This window comes from Pseudophryne corroboree, chromosome 6 (genome assembly GCF_028390025.1).
Source record: "Pseudophryne corroboree isolate aPseCor3 chromosome 6, aPseCor3.hap2, whole genome shotgun sequence".
Taxonomy (NCBI): domain Eukaryota; kingdom Metazoa; phylum Chordata; class Amphibia; order Anura; family Myobatrachidae; genus Pseudophryne; species Pseudophryne corroboree.
This window is the reverse complement of record NC_086449.1, coordinates 707,378,636-707,395,074: the sequence shown is the minus strand read 5'-3', so window position 1 is coordinate 707,395,074 and position 16,439 is coordinate 707,378,636.

Here is a 16,439-nt window from a genome sequence, read left to right as displayed (position 1 = left end):
TCTAGCCCCCAAGTGCGCTGTCTTGGAGTAATCCTTGACTCCTCCCTCTCCTTCAAACCACACATTCAGCACCTCTCACAAACCTGCCATTTTCATCTAAAAAATATTTCCAGGATCAGACCCTTTCTGACCCAGGATGCTACTAAGGCTCTTATCCACTCACTGGTCATCTCCAGACTGGACAACTGTAATCTGCTCCTGATTGGCATTCCTGACAGATACCTCTCTCCACTCCAATCTATCCTCAATGCTGCTGCCCGGCTCATCTTCCTCACCAAACGCACTACGTCCACCTCTCCTCTCTTACTAGACCTTCACTGGCTCCCCTTCCCTTTCAGAATCCATTTCAAGCTTCTCACACTCGCTTACAAAGCCCTCACCCACTCCTCTCCCATCTACATCTCTGACCTTATCTCCCTTTACACTCCCACCCGTCCTCTTCGCTCTGCTAATGCACGCCGACTCTCCTGCCTACGGATTACTTACTCCCACTCCTACCTCCAAGATTTTTCCCGTGCTGCAACACTTCTCTGGAATTCCCTACCTCTCCCCCTCAGACTCTCCACCACTCTACAAAACTTCAAACGGGCTCTCAAGACCCACTTCTTCCCCAAACCCAGCCAAATCTCATCCTAACCCTCTGTTCTACGCTCTCTATGTACCCCATCTGTGTCACCCCTGTCTGTCTACCCCTCCCCTTTAGAATGTAAGCTCTCACGAGCAGGGCCCTCTTCCCTCATGTGCTTATCCTTTCTTACTTTAATAATCTTCAACTGCACCAAATCCATCAGTCTTCTGCCACCTAATACTTATTCCAGTGTCATCTGCTGATGTAACTATGTTTATTTACCCTGTACTTGTCCTATACTGTAGTGATGTGCACAGGACATTTTTCGGGTTTTGTGTTTTGGTTTTGGATTCGGTTCCGTGGCCATGTTTTGGATTCGTACGCGTTTTGGCAAAAACCTCCCTGAAATTTTTTTGTCGGATTCTGGTGTGTTTTGGATTCGGGTGTTTTTTTTACATAAACCCCTCAAAAACAGCTTAAATCATGGAATTTGGGGGTCATTTTGATCCCATAGTATTATTAACCTCAATAACCATAATTTCCACTCATTTTCAGTCTATTCTGAACACCTCACACCTCACAATATTATTTTTAGTTCTAAAATTTGCACCGAGGTCGCTCGATGACTAAGCTAAGCGACCCAAGTGGCCGACACAAACACCTGGCCCATCTAGGAGTGGCACTGCAGTGTCAGACAGGATGGCACTTCAAAAAAATAGTCCCCAAACAGCACATGATGCAAAGAAAAAAAGAGGTGCACCAAGGTCGCTGGATGGCTAAGCTAAGCGACACAAGTGGCCGACACAAACACCTGGTCCATCTAGGAGTGGCACTGCAGTGTCAGGCAGGAAGGCACTTCAAAGAAATAGTCCCCAAACAGCACATGATGCAAAGAAAAATGAAAGAAAAAAGAGGTGCAAGATGGAATTGTCCTTGGGCCCTCCCACCCACCCTTATGTTGTATAAACAGGACATGCACACTTTAACAAACCCATAATTTCAGCGACAGGGTCTGCCACACAACTGTGACTGAAATGACTGGTTGGTTTGGGCCCCCACCAAAAAAAAAGCAATCAATCTCTCCTTGCACAAACTGGCTCTACAGAGGCAAGATGTCCACCTCCTCCTCATCGTCCGATTCCTCACCCCTTTCACTGTGTACATCCCCCTCCTCACAGATTATTAATTCGTCCCCACTGAAATCCACCATCTCAGGTCCCTGTGTACTTTCTGGAGGCAATTGCTGGTGAATGTCTCCACGGAGGAATTGATTATAATTCATTTTGATGAACATCATCTTCTCCACATTTTCTGGAAGTAACCTCGTACACCGATTGCTGACAATGTGAGCGGCTGCACTAAACACTCTTTCGGAGTACACACTGGAGGATGGGCAACTTAGGTAAAATAAAGCCAGTTTCTGCAAGGGCCACCAAATTGCCTCTTTTTCCTGCCAGTATACGTACGGACTGTCTGACGTGCCTACTTGGATGCGGTCACTCATATAATCCTCCACCATTCTTTCAATGGTGAGGGAATCATATGCAGTAACAGTAGACGACATGTCAGTAATCGTTGGCAGGTCCTTCAGTCCGGACCAGATGTCAGCACTCGCTCCAGACTGCCCTACATCACCGCCAGCGGGTGGGCTCGGAATTCTTAGCCTTTTTCTCGCTCCCCCAGTTGCGGGAGAATGTGAAGGAGGAGCTGTTGACGGGTCACGTTCCGCTTGACTTGACAATTTTCTCACCAGCAGGTCTTTGAACCTCTGCAGACTTGTGTCTGCCGGAAAGAGAGATCCAACGTAGGTTTTAAATCTAGGATCGAGCACGGTGGCCAAAATGTAGTGCTCTGATTCCAACAGATTGACCACCCATGAATCCTGGTTAAGCGAATTAAGGGCTCCATCCACAAGTCCCACATGCCTAGCGGAATCGCTCTGTTTTAGCTACTCCTTCAATGTCTCCAGCTTCTTCTGCAAAAGCCTGATGAGGGGAATGACCTGACTCAGGCTGGCAGTGTCTGAACTGACTTCACGTGTGGCAAGTTCAAAGGTTGCAGAACCTTGCACAACGTTGAAATCATTCTCCACTGCGCTTGAGTCAGGTGCATTCCCCCTCCTTTGCCTATATCGTAGGCAGATGTATAGGCTTGAATGGCCTTTTGCTGCTCCTCCATCCTCTGAAGCATAAAGAGGGTTGAATTCCACCTCGTTACCACCTCTTGCTTCAGATGATGGCAGGGCAGGTTCAGGACTGTTTGCTGGTGCTCCAGTCTTTGGCACGCGGTGGCTGAATGCCGAAAGTGGCCCGCAATTCTTCGGGCCACCGACAGCATCACTTGCACGCCCCTGTCGTTTTTTAAATAATTCTGCACCACCAAATTCAATGTATGTGCAAAACATGGGACGTGCTGGAATTTGCCCAGATGTAATGCACGCACAATATTGCTGGCGTTGTCCGATGTCACAAATCCCCAGGAGAGTCCATTTGGGGTAAGCCATTCAGCGATGATGTTCCTCAGTTTCCGTAAGAGGTTGTCAGCTGTGTGCCTCTTCTGGAAAGCGGTGATACAAAGCGTAGCCTGCCTAGGAACGAGTTGGCGTTTTGCGAGATGCTGCTACTGGTGCCGCTGCTGCTGTTCTTGCTGCGGGAGGCAATACATCTACCCAGTGGGCTGTCACAGTCATATAGTCCTGAGTCTGACCTGCTCCACTTGTCCACATGTCCGTGGTTAAGTGGACATTGGGTACAACTGCATTTTTTAGGATACTGGTGAGTCTTTTACTGAGGTCTGTGTACATTTTCGGTATCGCCTGCCTAGAGAAATGGAACCTAGATGGTATTTGGTACCAGGGACACAGTTCCTCAATCAAGTCTGTAGTTGCCTGTGAATTAACGGTGGATAACGGAAACACGTTTCTCACCGCCCAGGCTGCCCTCTGGGATGACGATATACTCCCAGCAGCAACAACAGCAGCGCCAGCAGCAGGAGGCGTTACACTCAAGAATGCATCGGAGGAATCCCAGGCAAGAGAGGACTCGTCAGACTTGACAGTGACATGGCCTGCAGGACTATTGGCTTTCCTGTGTAAGGAGGAAATTGACACTGAGGGAGTTGGTGGTGTGGTTTGCAGGACCTTGGTTACAAGAGGAAGGGATTTAGTGGTCAGTGGACTGCTTCCGCTGTCATCCAAAGTTTTTGAACTTGTCACTGACTTATGATGAATGCGCTGCAGGTGACGTATAAGGGAGGATGTTCCGAGGTGGTTAATGTCCTTACCCCTACTTATTACAGCTTGACAAAGGCAACACACAGCTTGATACCTGTTGTCCGCATTTGTGTTAAAATAATTCCACACCGAAGAGGTGATTTTTTTTGTATTTTGACCAGGCATGTCAATGGCCATATTCGTCCCACGGACAACAGGTGTCTCCCCGGGTGCCTGACTTAAAGAAACCACCTCACCATCAGAATCCTCCTTGTCAATTTCCTCCTCAGCGCCAGCAACACCCATATCCTCATCCTGGTGTACTTCAACAGTGACATCTTCAATTTGACTATCAGGAACTGGACTGCGGGTACTCCTTCCAGCACTTGCAGGGGGCGTGCAAATGGTGGAAGGCGCCACCTCTTCCCGTCCAGTGTTGGGAAAGTCAGGCATCGCACCCGACACAATTGGACTCTCCTTGGGGATTTGTGATTTAGAAGAACGCACAGTTCTTTGCTGTGCTTTTGCCAGCTTAAGTCTTTTCATTTTTCTAGCGAGAGGCTGAGTGCTTCCATCCTCATGTGAAGCTGAACCACTAGCAATGAACATAGGCCAGGGCCTCAGCCGTTCCTTGCCACTCCGTGTAGTAAATGGCATATTGGCAAGTTTACGCTTCTCCTCAGATGCTTTTAATTTTGATTTTTGGGTCATTTTACTGAACTTTTGTATTTTGGATTTTACATGCTCTCTACTATGACACTGGGCATCGGCCTTGGCAGACGACGTTGATGGCATTTCATCGTCTCGGCCATGACTAGTGGCAGCAGCTTCAGCATGAGGTGGAAGTGGATCTTGATCTTTCCCTATTTTACCTTCCACATTTTTGTTCTCCATTTTTTAATGTGTGGAATTATATGCCAGTATCAATAGCAATGGCCTACTACTATATATACTGTGCACAACTGAAATGCACCACAGTTATGGATGGATAGTATACTTGACGACACAGAGGTAGGTAGAGCAGTGGCCTACTGTACCGTACTGCTATATATTATATACTGGTGGTCAGCAAACTGTGCAAATCTGAAATGCACCACAGGTATGAATGGATAGTATACTTGACGACACAGAGGTAGGTAGAGCAGTGGCCTACTGTACCGTACTGCTATATATTATATACTGGTGGTCAGCAAACTGTGCAAAACTGAAATGCACCACAGGTATGGATGGATAGTATACTTGACGACACAGAGGTAGGTAGAGCAGTGGCCTACTGTACCGTACTGCTATATATTATATACTGGTGGTCAGCAAACTGTGCAAAACTGAAATGCACCACAGGTATAAATGGATAGTATACTTGACGACACAGAGGTAGGTAGAGCAGTGGCCTTCTGTACCGTACTCCTATATATTATATACTGGTGGTCAGCAAAATTATGCACTGTACTCCTACTATACAATGCAGCACAGATATGGAGCGTTTTTCAGGCAGAGAACGTATAATACTAGTGGTCACTGGTCAGCAAAACTCTGCACTGTACTCCTCCTATATAATACTACTGGTCCCCAGTCCCCACAATAAAGCAGTGTGAGCACAGATATATGCAGCACACTGAGCACAGATATGGAGCGTTTTGCAGGAAGAGAACGTATAATACTGGTGGTCACTGGTCAGCAAAACTCTGCACTGTACTCCTCCTATATAATACTACTGGTCCCCAGTCCCCACAATAAAGCAGTGTGAGCACAGATATATGCAGCACACTGAGCACAGATATGGAGCTTTTTTCAGGCAGACAACGTATACTGGTGGTCACTGGTCAGCAAAACTCTGCACTGTACTCCTCCTATATAATACTGCTGGTCCCCAGTCCCCACAATAAAGCAGTGTGAGCACAGATATATGCAGCACACTGAGCACAGATATGGAGCATTTTTCAGGCAGACAACGTATACTGGTGGTCACTGGTCAGCAAAACTCTGCACTGTACTCCTCCTATATAATACTGCTGGTCCCCAGTCCCCACAATAAAGCAGTGTGAGCACAGATATATGCAGCACACTGAGCACAGATGTGGAGCGTTTTTCAGACAGACAACGTATACTGGTGGTCACTGGTCAGCAAAACTATGCACTGTACTCCTCTTATATAATACTGCTGGTCCCCAGTCCCCACAATAAAGCAGTGTGAGCACAGATATATGCAGCACACTGAGCACAGATATGGAGCGTTTTTCAGGCAGACAACGTATAATACTGGTGGTCACTGGTCAGCAAATCTCTGCACTGTACTCCTCCTATAATATTGCTGGTCCCCAGAATAAAGATATTTGCACTGCAGCCCCCTGAAACTAAGTGAGAGGACGCCAGCCACGTCCTCTCACTATCATTTCCTATGCACGAGTGAAAAATGGCGGCGATGCGCGGCTCCTTATATAGAATCCGAATCTCGCGAGAATCCGACAGTGGGATGATGACTTTCGGGCGCGCTCGGGTTAACCGAGCAAGGCGGGAGGATCCGAGTCTGCCTCGGACCCGTGTGAAAAGGGTGAAGTTCGGGGTGGTTCGGATTCCGAGGAACCGAACCCGCTCATCACTACTATACTGTCATCAACTGTAAGTTGCTGTTTTCCTGTTTGATTATTTGTTTATGTACTCTGTAATTGGGCGCTGCAGAACCCTTGTGGCGCCATATAAATAAAGGATAATAATAAAATAAAATAGCCCAGTAAAATGTTGCAATGTTAAGTACTGACTTGTGCCTTCTGGGGGTCCACTTCTTCACCAAACCCAGCCAAATCTCATCCTAACCCTCTGTTCCACGTTCTCCATGTACCTCATCTCTGTCACCCATGTCTGTCTACCCCTCCCCTTTAGATTGTAAGCTCTCACGAGCAGGGCCCTCTTCCCTCATGTGCTTATCCTTTGTCTTACTTTACTAATCTTCAACTGTACCACATCCAGCAGTCTTCTGCCACCTGATACTTATTCCAGTGTCATCTGCTGATGTAACTATGTTTATTTACCCTGTACTTGTCCTATACTGTCATGAACTGTAAGTTGCTGTTTTCCTGTTTGATTATTTATGTACTCTGTAATTGGGCGCTGCAGAACCCTTGTGGCGCCATATAAATAAAGGATAATAATAATAATATAGGGTGTATAATCCCCAGGTGTATCTCACACATCACACATTACAGTATATAGGGTGTATAATTCCCAGGTGTATCTCACACATCGCTCAGTATAGATTACAGGATTTATAATCACCAGGTCTATAACACAAGTCGCATAGTACAGTATACATACTAGTCACAACAATGCAGCAGATATTGAGCACTGATCAGGATACTAGAAGTGACACAGAGCTGCAAGATAGAGCAATGGCCAACTGTACTGTACTATATATGTATACTGCTGGTCACCAAAATGCTGCACTGTCCTACTATATACTGCTCACAATAATGCAGCACAGATATGGAATGAATACTTGCAGTGACACAGAGCTGCAAGATACAGCAATGGCCTACTGTACACAACTATATACAGTTGGGTCACCAAAATGCTGCACTGTAATACTATATATACTGCTCACAAAAATGCTGCACAGATATGGAATGGATACTTGCAGTGACACAGAGCTGCAAGATACAGCAATGGCCTACTGTACACAACTATATACAGTTGGGTCACCAAAATGCTGTACTGCAATACTATATATACTGCTGACAAAAATGCAGCACAGATATGGAATGGATACTTGCAGTGACACAGAGCTGCAAGATGCAGCAATGGCCTATTGTACACAACTATATACTGTTGGGTCACCAAAATTCTGCACTGTAATACTATATATACTGCTCACAAAAATGCAGCACAGATATGGAATGGATACTTGCAATGACACAGAGCTGCAAGATACAGCAATGGCTTACTGTGCACAACTATATACTGTTGGGTCACCAAAATGCTGCACTGTAATACTATATATACTGCTCACAAAAATGCAACACAGATATGGAATGGATACTTGCAGTGACACAGAACTGCAATATACAGCAATGGCCTACTGTACACAACTATATACTGTTGGGTCACCAAAATGCTGCACTGTAATACTATATATACTGCTCACAAAAATGCAGCACAGATATGGAATGGATACTTGCAGTGACACAGAGCTGCAAGATACAGCAATGGGCTACTGTGCACAACTATATACTGTTGGGTCACCAAAATGCTGCACTGTAATACTATATATACTGCTCACAAAAATGCAGCACAGATATGGAATGGATACTTGCAGTGACACAGTGCTGCAAGATACAGCAATGGCCTACTGTACACACCTATATACTGTTGGGTCACCAAAATGCTGCACTGTAATACTATATGTACTGCTCACAAAAATGCAGCACAGATTTGGAATGGATACTTGCAGTGACACAGAGCTGCAAGATACAGCAATGGCCTACTGTACACAACTACTGTATATACTGTTGGGTCACCAAAATGCTGCACTGTAATACTATATATACTGCTCATAAAAATGCTGCACAGATATGGAATGGATACTTGCAGTGACACAGAGCTGCAAGATACAGCAATGGCCTACTGTACTGTACTACTATAAGTATAATTATATACTTGTGGTCCCCAGTCCCCACAATAAAGCACACTGAGCACAGATATTTGCAGTACACTGAGCACAGATATAGAGCGTGTTCAGGCAGAGAACGTAGATATTTTCAGCACACTGAGCACAGATATTTGCAGCACACTGAGCACAGATATTTGCAGCACACTGAGCACAGATTACGGAGCTTTTCAGGGAGAGAACGCAGCCACGTCCTCTCCGCTCAATCTCCGATGTATGAGTGAAAATGGCGGCGACGCGCGGCTCTTTATATAGAATACGAATTTCGCGAGAATCCGACAGCGGGATGATGACGTTCGGGCGCATTCGGGTTAACCGAGCATGGTGGGAAGATCCGAGGCTGCCTCGGTATTGTGTAAAATGGGTGAAGTTCGGGGGGGGGGGGTTGGATCTCAGAGATCCGGACCCGCTCATCTCTAATATATATATATATATATATATACACACAGAGAGAAAACCACAGCACTCGCCACCCCAGAAGCGGGGTACAGCTATGCACTTACCACTCACAGGGAGGGGTGCATGTAACACAGCACTCTCCACCACAAAAGCAGGGTACACAGCTGTTCTTACCACTCACATGGCGGGGTGCATGTAGCCCATGACCACATCGCTCAAATAAATACAAACAAAAAACCCAGCACTCACCAAAGTAAGCTCACTTATCCTGAACAATTCAATAAATAAATGATGGGGGTTTAGTTAGTGGATTGGCCAATGCACGGAAGCCTGCATACCGATCTCCAAGGTACCCCACCTTCATACAGGTCCTACACTATCACAGAGTCTTAAAACCTGACTACTTCACTGCTGTTACACACATCATCTGCCTGCTAGATTTAATGTGCACCTGCCACACCCTTTATGGCTTCTAAAGGTACACTAGTCACCTTGCACTGGCTCAGAGATAATTGCTAAGGAACAGCTGAGACAGGTTCAGGATAATAGAGTCCACACAGGGGTGCATGAGAAAGCTAGTGGCCACGGTTAATAAGAGTTAACCATAGATTAACCCCATCGTATACACACAGAGAGAAAACCACAGCACTCGCCACCCCAGAAGCGGGGTACAGCTATGCACTTACCACTCACTAGCAGGCAGATGATGTGTGTAACAGCAGTGAAGTAGTCAGGTTTTAAGACTCTGTGATAGTGTAGGACCTGCATGAAGGTGGGGTACCTTGGAGATCGGTATGCAGGCTTCCGTGCATTGGCCAATCCACTAACTAAACCCCCATCATTTATTTATTGAATTGTTGAGGATAAGTGAGCTTACTTTGGTGAGTGCTGGGTTTTTTGTTTGTTTATATATATATATATATATATATATATATATATATAAATAATATATATATATAAATATATATATATACTGTATATATACACAAACATATATATATATATATATATATTTATATATATATATATATATATATATATTTATATATATATATATATATATATATATATATATATATATATTGTGGCCAGGACAGTGTGTTCTCACATGAGGTTAATGTGGAGCAGCAGGTTTTTCCAGAGAAGGAGCAATAAAAGGCATGGTGTCATGAAATCCAGTCCAGGTTTTCCTAGAATCAGTAGTAGGCCATGTACAAGGCTAAATAGTAGCACCTGACATCTGCCTTTGAAGTTGTGTCAGTGCAGATCCACAGGACTTCCGATGGTGAACCTGGACGATAGGTGGGGGGTGTTGGGTTACAGTAGGAAGCCATATGGATGTGTCACCAACATTCTAGTGAAATGTGAACTACCATGCTGTGAAGTGTATGCTGCCTGAAGCTAACCTGAGCTGTTACCTGCCTGAGGATAAAGGAACTGGTTGAACCTTTTAATCCAGCATATGTTATCCTTTACACACACACACACACACACACACACACACACACACACACACACACACACACACACACACACTCACACACTCACACACACACACACACACACACACACACACACACACACTAAGCAAGTGGCACTCACCAGACTTTTCTTAAGAATAAAATCGTCCTTTATTGAGGATCTCAATAAAGGATGATTTTATTCTTAAGATAAGTCTGGTGAGTGCCGCTTATCTACATCTTCTACTAATAGCTCTTCCAGAGCTTAAGATGGCACCACAGCGAGTTTAAAAGTTATCCCAAGTGGAGTGCCGGGTATATATATATACATATATATATATATTATATATATATATATATATAGACACCTTTTTCAAACAGCAGCGGCACTCGTGGGATTTGTAGTTAAGTAAAAACGTGTATTTCACATCAAAGCCGACGTTTCGGGGCCCACACGTCCCTTTGTCAAGGTGAGTAACACACAAACATTAAACAAGTGATTACCTTTATGCTGTGAAGAAGCCCGCCAGTGCATCCCGCTCGGATCAGCGACACGGACTTTCGTTCCATTGCTGGTCCTTATCCTATGACGTCACCCGCCATGCACCGCCTGGTCGTCTTAGCAACCGCGACGCTGGCCGGCCCCGTCACCCAAATAGTGTTCATTCCGCTCTCCCCACATATCAGATTCACCAACGGTGTTTGTGCCAGTATATCTCCTATAGCAACAGAGACCCTCCACCTTATAGAAGAAGAAGAAGAACAGAAACTAGATAACAATAGGCTGTACCACAGTTGCATAAATTAACTCATTTAACAAGTTAGAACTATGTGAAGATTGAAGTAGAGACAGGACCCGGATAATTACTGCCCCCCAGGACTCTTTATACAAAACACAATTTAAGGACATCAACACCCTGCACTCAGATGCCCTATACTGTGGTGAGGCAGCTCCACACAGGGCATTATATGTGTGTAATATTCCTGATCCAGAAAAAACCTGGACCATATCCCTACCAAAGTGCTATATTCCATACGGACTGAAATTACAGGAGCAAAGAAAAACTCCACACCTACACCCAATTAAGTGTGTTATATACATATATATATATATATATATATATATATATATATATATAGAGTCCAAGTAGGCAGCACTCCCAATGTTAAACTCACAAGATGATGGTGCCTTCCGTAGGAGTCCCCAGCACGGGGTATTCCAATTTGTAGTGGAAAGTCGGCGGCACTCAAAGAAATATGGCAAACACACATAAGTGCTGTTCAACGTTTCGAGGAATTTATTACCTCGTCATCAGGATACAAAAACACAGACATAAACTTACATTTATAGACCTGCACCTCACCACGTGTAGTCGGCCGGCTCCGGAAGCTGGAAGACGACGCCCACCGATGACGACATCATTCTAACCCCCGTTGCCATAGCAGCCGCAATAAACAAAAAACTGTGACACATAAAAATGACATCATACGGTTACATTCCCATAACAGAGACAGGTGTGCTCTAACAGTTCCATTTCATAAATAACCTTAAATCTTAGCATAAATTATAACCAAGACTAACAAGGTAAAGCTGATAAAAAGGATAAAAATTCCTTAATTCAATAACCTGAATATGTATCAACTGGAATTAATCCGTTACATATAACATCCCAATGTTTATACATTCTAAAAAATATCAAAAGAATATTAAATCGACTAATTAAAGGAAACAAGCTTTCATTAAGTCCCTTAGGAGATAAAGTATTCAATCTATGTATCCACATAGATTCACAGCGTAGACACCCATATAGTGGCAAAAAATACCTCATTAAGCACCGATTAACATGTACTACTAAGTTTATAGTGTATATGATTACATGTCCATGTGGTCTCAGTTACGTAGGGAAAACTGATAGAACCCTGCGAGAACGTATGGCCACCCATAGATTATCTATTAGGAATGCCCTTGAGAAGGGATACAGTGATCAACCTGTATCCAGACATTTTGTGAAAGCAGGACACAACTTGTCGACTCTTAGATACATGATTATTGATCACGTTCCCTCTAGAAACCGTGGCGGGGATAGATCACTAGCCCTGCTACGCTGTGAATCTATGTGGATACATAGATTGAATACTTTATCTCCTAAGGGACTTAATGAAAGCTTGGGATTGCACTGTTTCCTTTAATTAGTCGATTTAATATTCTTTTGATATTTTTTAGAATGTATAAACATTGGGATGTTATATGTAACGGATTAATTCCAGTTGATACATATTCAGGTTATTGAATTAAGGAATTTTTATCCTTTTTATCAGCTTTACCTTGTTAGTCTTGGTTATAATTTATGCTAAGATTTAAGGTTATTTATGAAATGGAACTGTTAGAGCACACCTGTCTCTGTTATGGGAATGTAACCGTATGATGTCATTTTTATGTGTCACAGTTTTTTGTTTATTGCGGCTGCTATGGCAACGGGGGTTAGAATGATGTCGTCATCGGTGGGCGTCGTCTTCCAGCTTCCGGAGCCGGCCGACTACACGTGGTGAGGTGCAGGTCTATAAATGTAAGTTTATGTCTGTGTTTTTGTATCCTGATGACGAGGTAATAAATTCCTCGAAACGTTGAACAGCACTTATGTGTGTTTGCCATATTTCTTTGAGTGCCGCCGACTTTCCACTATATATATATATATATATATAAATAATGTGTCTGTACCACAATAAATATACCTATAAAAAATACCCAAAATAAAAATAAATGTGTGAAAATATAAGAATTATGTGAAAAATATAAAAAATTAATAAAAGAACTGCCCACTCACTGTTGCCGGCATCAGGTGCTGGTGCGTGCTAGCACCTTACTGTCCCCCTCTTGGGATGGAATAATAAGAAAAAGATTAGGGCAAGAGTGGCATACACTTCAATAGATATCCAAAAGATACACTATGTGTTACCTGTTAATATCTATACCTCCTATCCAAAGAGACCCATGTCCTTACTATGGTTCCTTATTAATTGTGGTGTATACATTTCCCAGGACCCGTGTCTACCTCTTCCTTCACAGATATAAACACCATAATTAACCCACTAGGAACCAGTGTAAACGAGGTTATCTTTCAGAGCCTCTGCATTACAGGTATTGACCATCCTGATTTATATTGGTCAATAGTCTTATGTATGTCTACAAAAAAACATTCCATGAGAATTTCTCATTCAATCCCAGAGGATTAATGGTGTCCAGTTCGTAGATCCACCTAGTTTCCAACTGTAGGAGCTTACGATCTCTGTCTCCTCCTCTGATGGTCTTAGGTACATGATCTATAATTTGATGTTTGAGATCATTCAGCGTATGCCTGCCAGTCCAAAATGTCTGGCTACCGGTTGTTCTGATTGTTTCCCTAACAGTGCCTGTTTGATAGAGGACCTGTGCAGGGCCATTCTCTCCCTTATTGTACGGATAGCTTTGCCCACATAGTGGAGTCCACATGGACCCGAGATAAGGTACACTATGTGTGTCAAAGTACATGTCAATACATGGCGTATTTGATAGATTTTATCTTTATGTGGGTTTTTAAATGATGAGCCAATAATCATACTAGTGCATGTGGTGCACTTGAGACACCTGTAGCAACCCGGTTGTTTGCTCAAGAAAGAAGATGGTGCTTTTACTATCGCTGCCTGGAATCCTGTAATATCAGCATGGACTATAACATCTTTAATATTACGGCCTCTGGAAAAACACATCATAGGACGTTTGTCCCTAAACACCTGCAATGAGTTGTCCGTTGACACAATGGGCCACAATGCCCTTGATGCCCTTTGAATGACCGGGCTAGCGATATTGAATTTATTGACAAATGGAATGATTTGTTTATCATCCTTAGCGGATGGTTTCAACAGAGTCTCTCTCGGAATCGCCATGATTTCTGCCTTCTGCAGTTTTAATTTTCGTGGATCGTATCCTCTGGCCATAAATTTAGTAATCATATTATCCAGTTCCTGATCTAAAGTGGAACGATCGCTTATAATTCTGGAGGCTCTGATCATCTGCGATCGAGGGAGTCCTTCTTTCAGAGGTTTAGGATGATGGCTATTGGCTCGAAGGAGCACATTTTTATCCGTAGGTTTAGAATAAAGGCTTGTGTTAAGTCTTCCATCTACCAATGAGACCTGGACATCTAAATAATTTAAAGAACTTTCACTGACTTGATAAATGTATTTGATGGGCGATGATCTAGCATTCGTTCTCTGCATCAATTGTATGAATGCTTCCTTCCCCCTGTCCACAACAAAAATAAATCATCAATATACCTGGTAAATAACACAATATGCTGTGCAACAGATGTGTCACTGAAGAACACTGACTCCTCCTCCTGAAACATACACATTCGCAAACGATGGGGAGATGTTACTCCCCATCGCGCACCCTGTCTTCTGGCGGAAAATGTTGCAGTTGAATAGGAAAAAATTCTTCTTCAGTGTCATAGAAAGTAATTCCATGAAAACATCTAAATCCACTGTATCCATCTTTTCTCTCACCAGGAAACTTCTCATTGCTTGTATACCGGCCTCGTGTGGTATACTTGTGTAAAGACTATTGACGTCTATTACACAAATTAATGTATTAGCAGGTAAATCAACTAATGGAATAAGTTGTTTCAAGAAGCTGGTCGTATCCTTAATGAAGTGATCTTGCTTCACTATTAAAGATTGAAGAATTTCATCCAAAAAAATGGAAACAGGCTGGAAAATGGAATCCCTAGCCGCGATTATGGGCCTCCCCGGCGGCGAGGTCGCATTTTTATAAATCTTGGGGACGGAGAAAAAGATTGGGACCAGTGGGTGTTCCTGTTTCAAAGCTTCACAGAGTTTCTTGGTGGTCAGTTTTCCTTCTGTACATGCTTGATCCAAGATAAGGAACAGTACTCATTGATATTCTTTGGAAGGATCTTGCGTCAGAACTTCATAGGTGTCCCCATTCGCTAATTGAGAATCTATTTCCTTAATGTAGTCTGTAAGGTTCAACACCACCAGTCCACCCCCTTTATCCACTGGATGGAAGACCACGTCTCGGTAGGACCCCAACTGTCTCAATGCCACTTTCTCAGACCTAGACAAATTCTGTTGCACTGTCGGTGTAGCAGACATGTATTTCACTACTGACATATCCAAAAGTCTAGTGAAAGACTGAATTGATGAATTGGTTGAAGGGGGGTCAAATGTAGACTTATGTCATTTATTTACAAATTTCTGATGAGGTACAGGCGCCTGAGTACCATTAATATTTGTATTTGAAGTGTGGAAATATTCTTGGAGCCTCAATTTACGGGAAAAGCGGTGCAGCTCTATTTGCCAATTTAAAGGGTTAAACGGGGTGGTCGGCACGAAAGATAGTCCTTTTTCCAAGACTACCATCTCAGTTGGTTAAAAGGACCTGTTAGAGAGTTTGAATACTAGGGATTCTTGTTTCTTGGACGACCTCTTGATCCTCGAGCACTGCCCACCCCTGCGGGTGGACGTCCTCTTCGTCCTTTTTCTTTGGCTGTTTCCAGAGGTGTCCCTAAAGGGACATCAGCCATTAATGGAAGGTCATCTGAATCTTGGAGGACACTCTCACTGTCACTATTTGAAGTGGCAGTCAGGTTACGCTGTGTTTCCCTCCTTTTCTTCCAGCTGTGTTTGCTTCTGGCATTGTAGGGCCTGTTGGTACTACCCTCCCCACCCATAAGCCATCTATATACTCTGTTAGAGTCATAGTCCTCCTTGACTGTCTGGAATTTACACCGCTTAAATTTAATTAAATCCTTTCTATAATTTTCACACTGTTTCTGCAGCTTTACGACCCATTCCTGACTGGACTCGGCATGTAGCAGATTTTTGTTCTCATTTTCCAACTTAGAGATGTTGGTTCTGGTAAGGTTGAGCTCCCTCCCCGCCTCCTCTATTACTAGGAGGATCAAATCGAGGCTGCATTTATTCAAAATGCCGATCCATTTTTTACAGAATTCCAGGTTGTAGCGGCCCATAGTAGGGACGTTTCTGATCCTAAAACCTCTGGGTACCATCTTTTCCCTATGATACTCCGACAAGGAAATACCATGTAACAAAAAGTCACACTCCTTCTTTTTTAATTTAAGC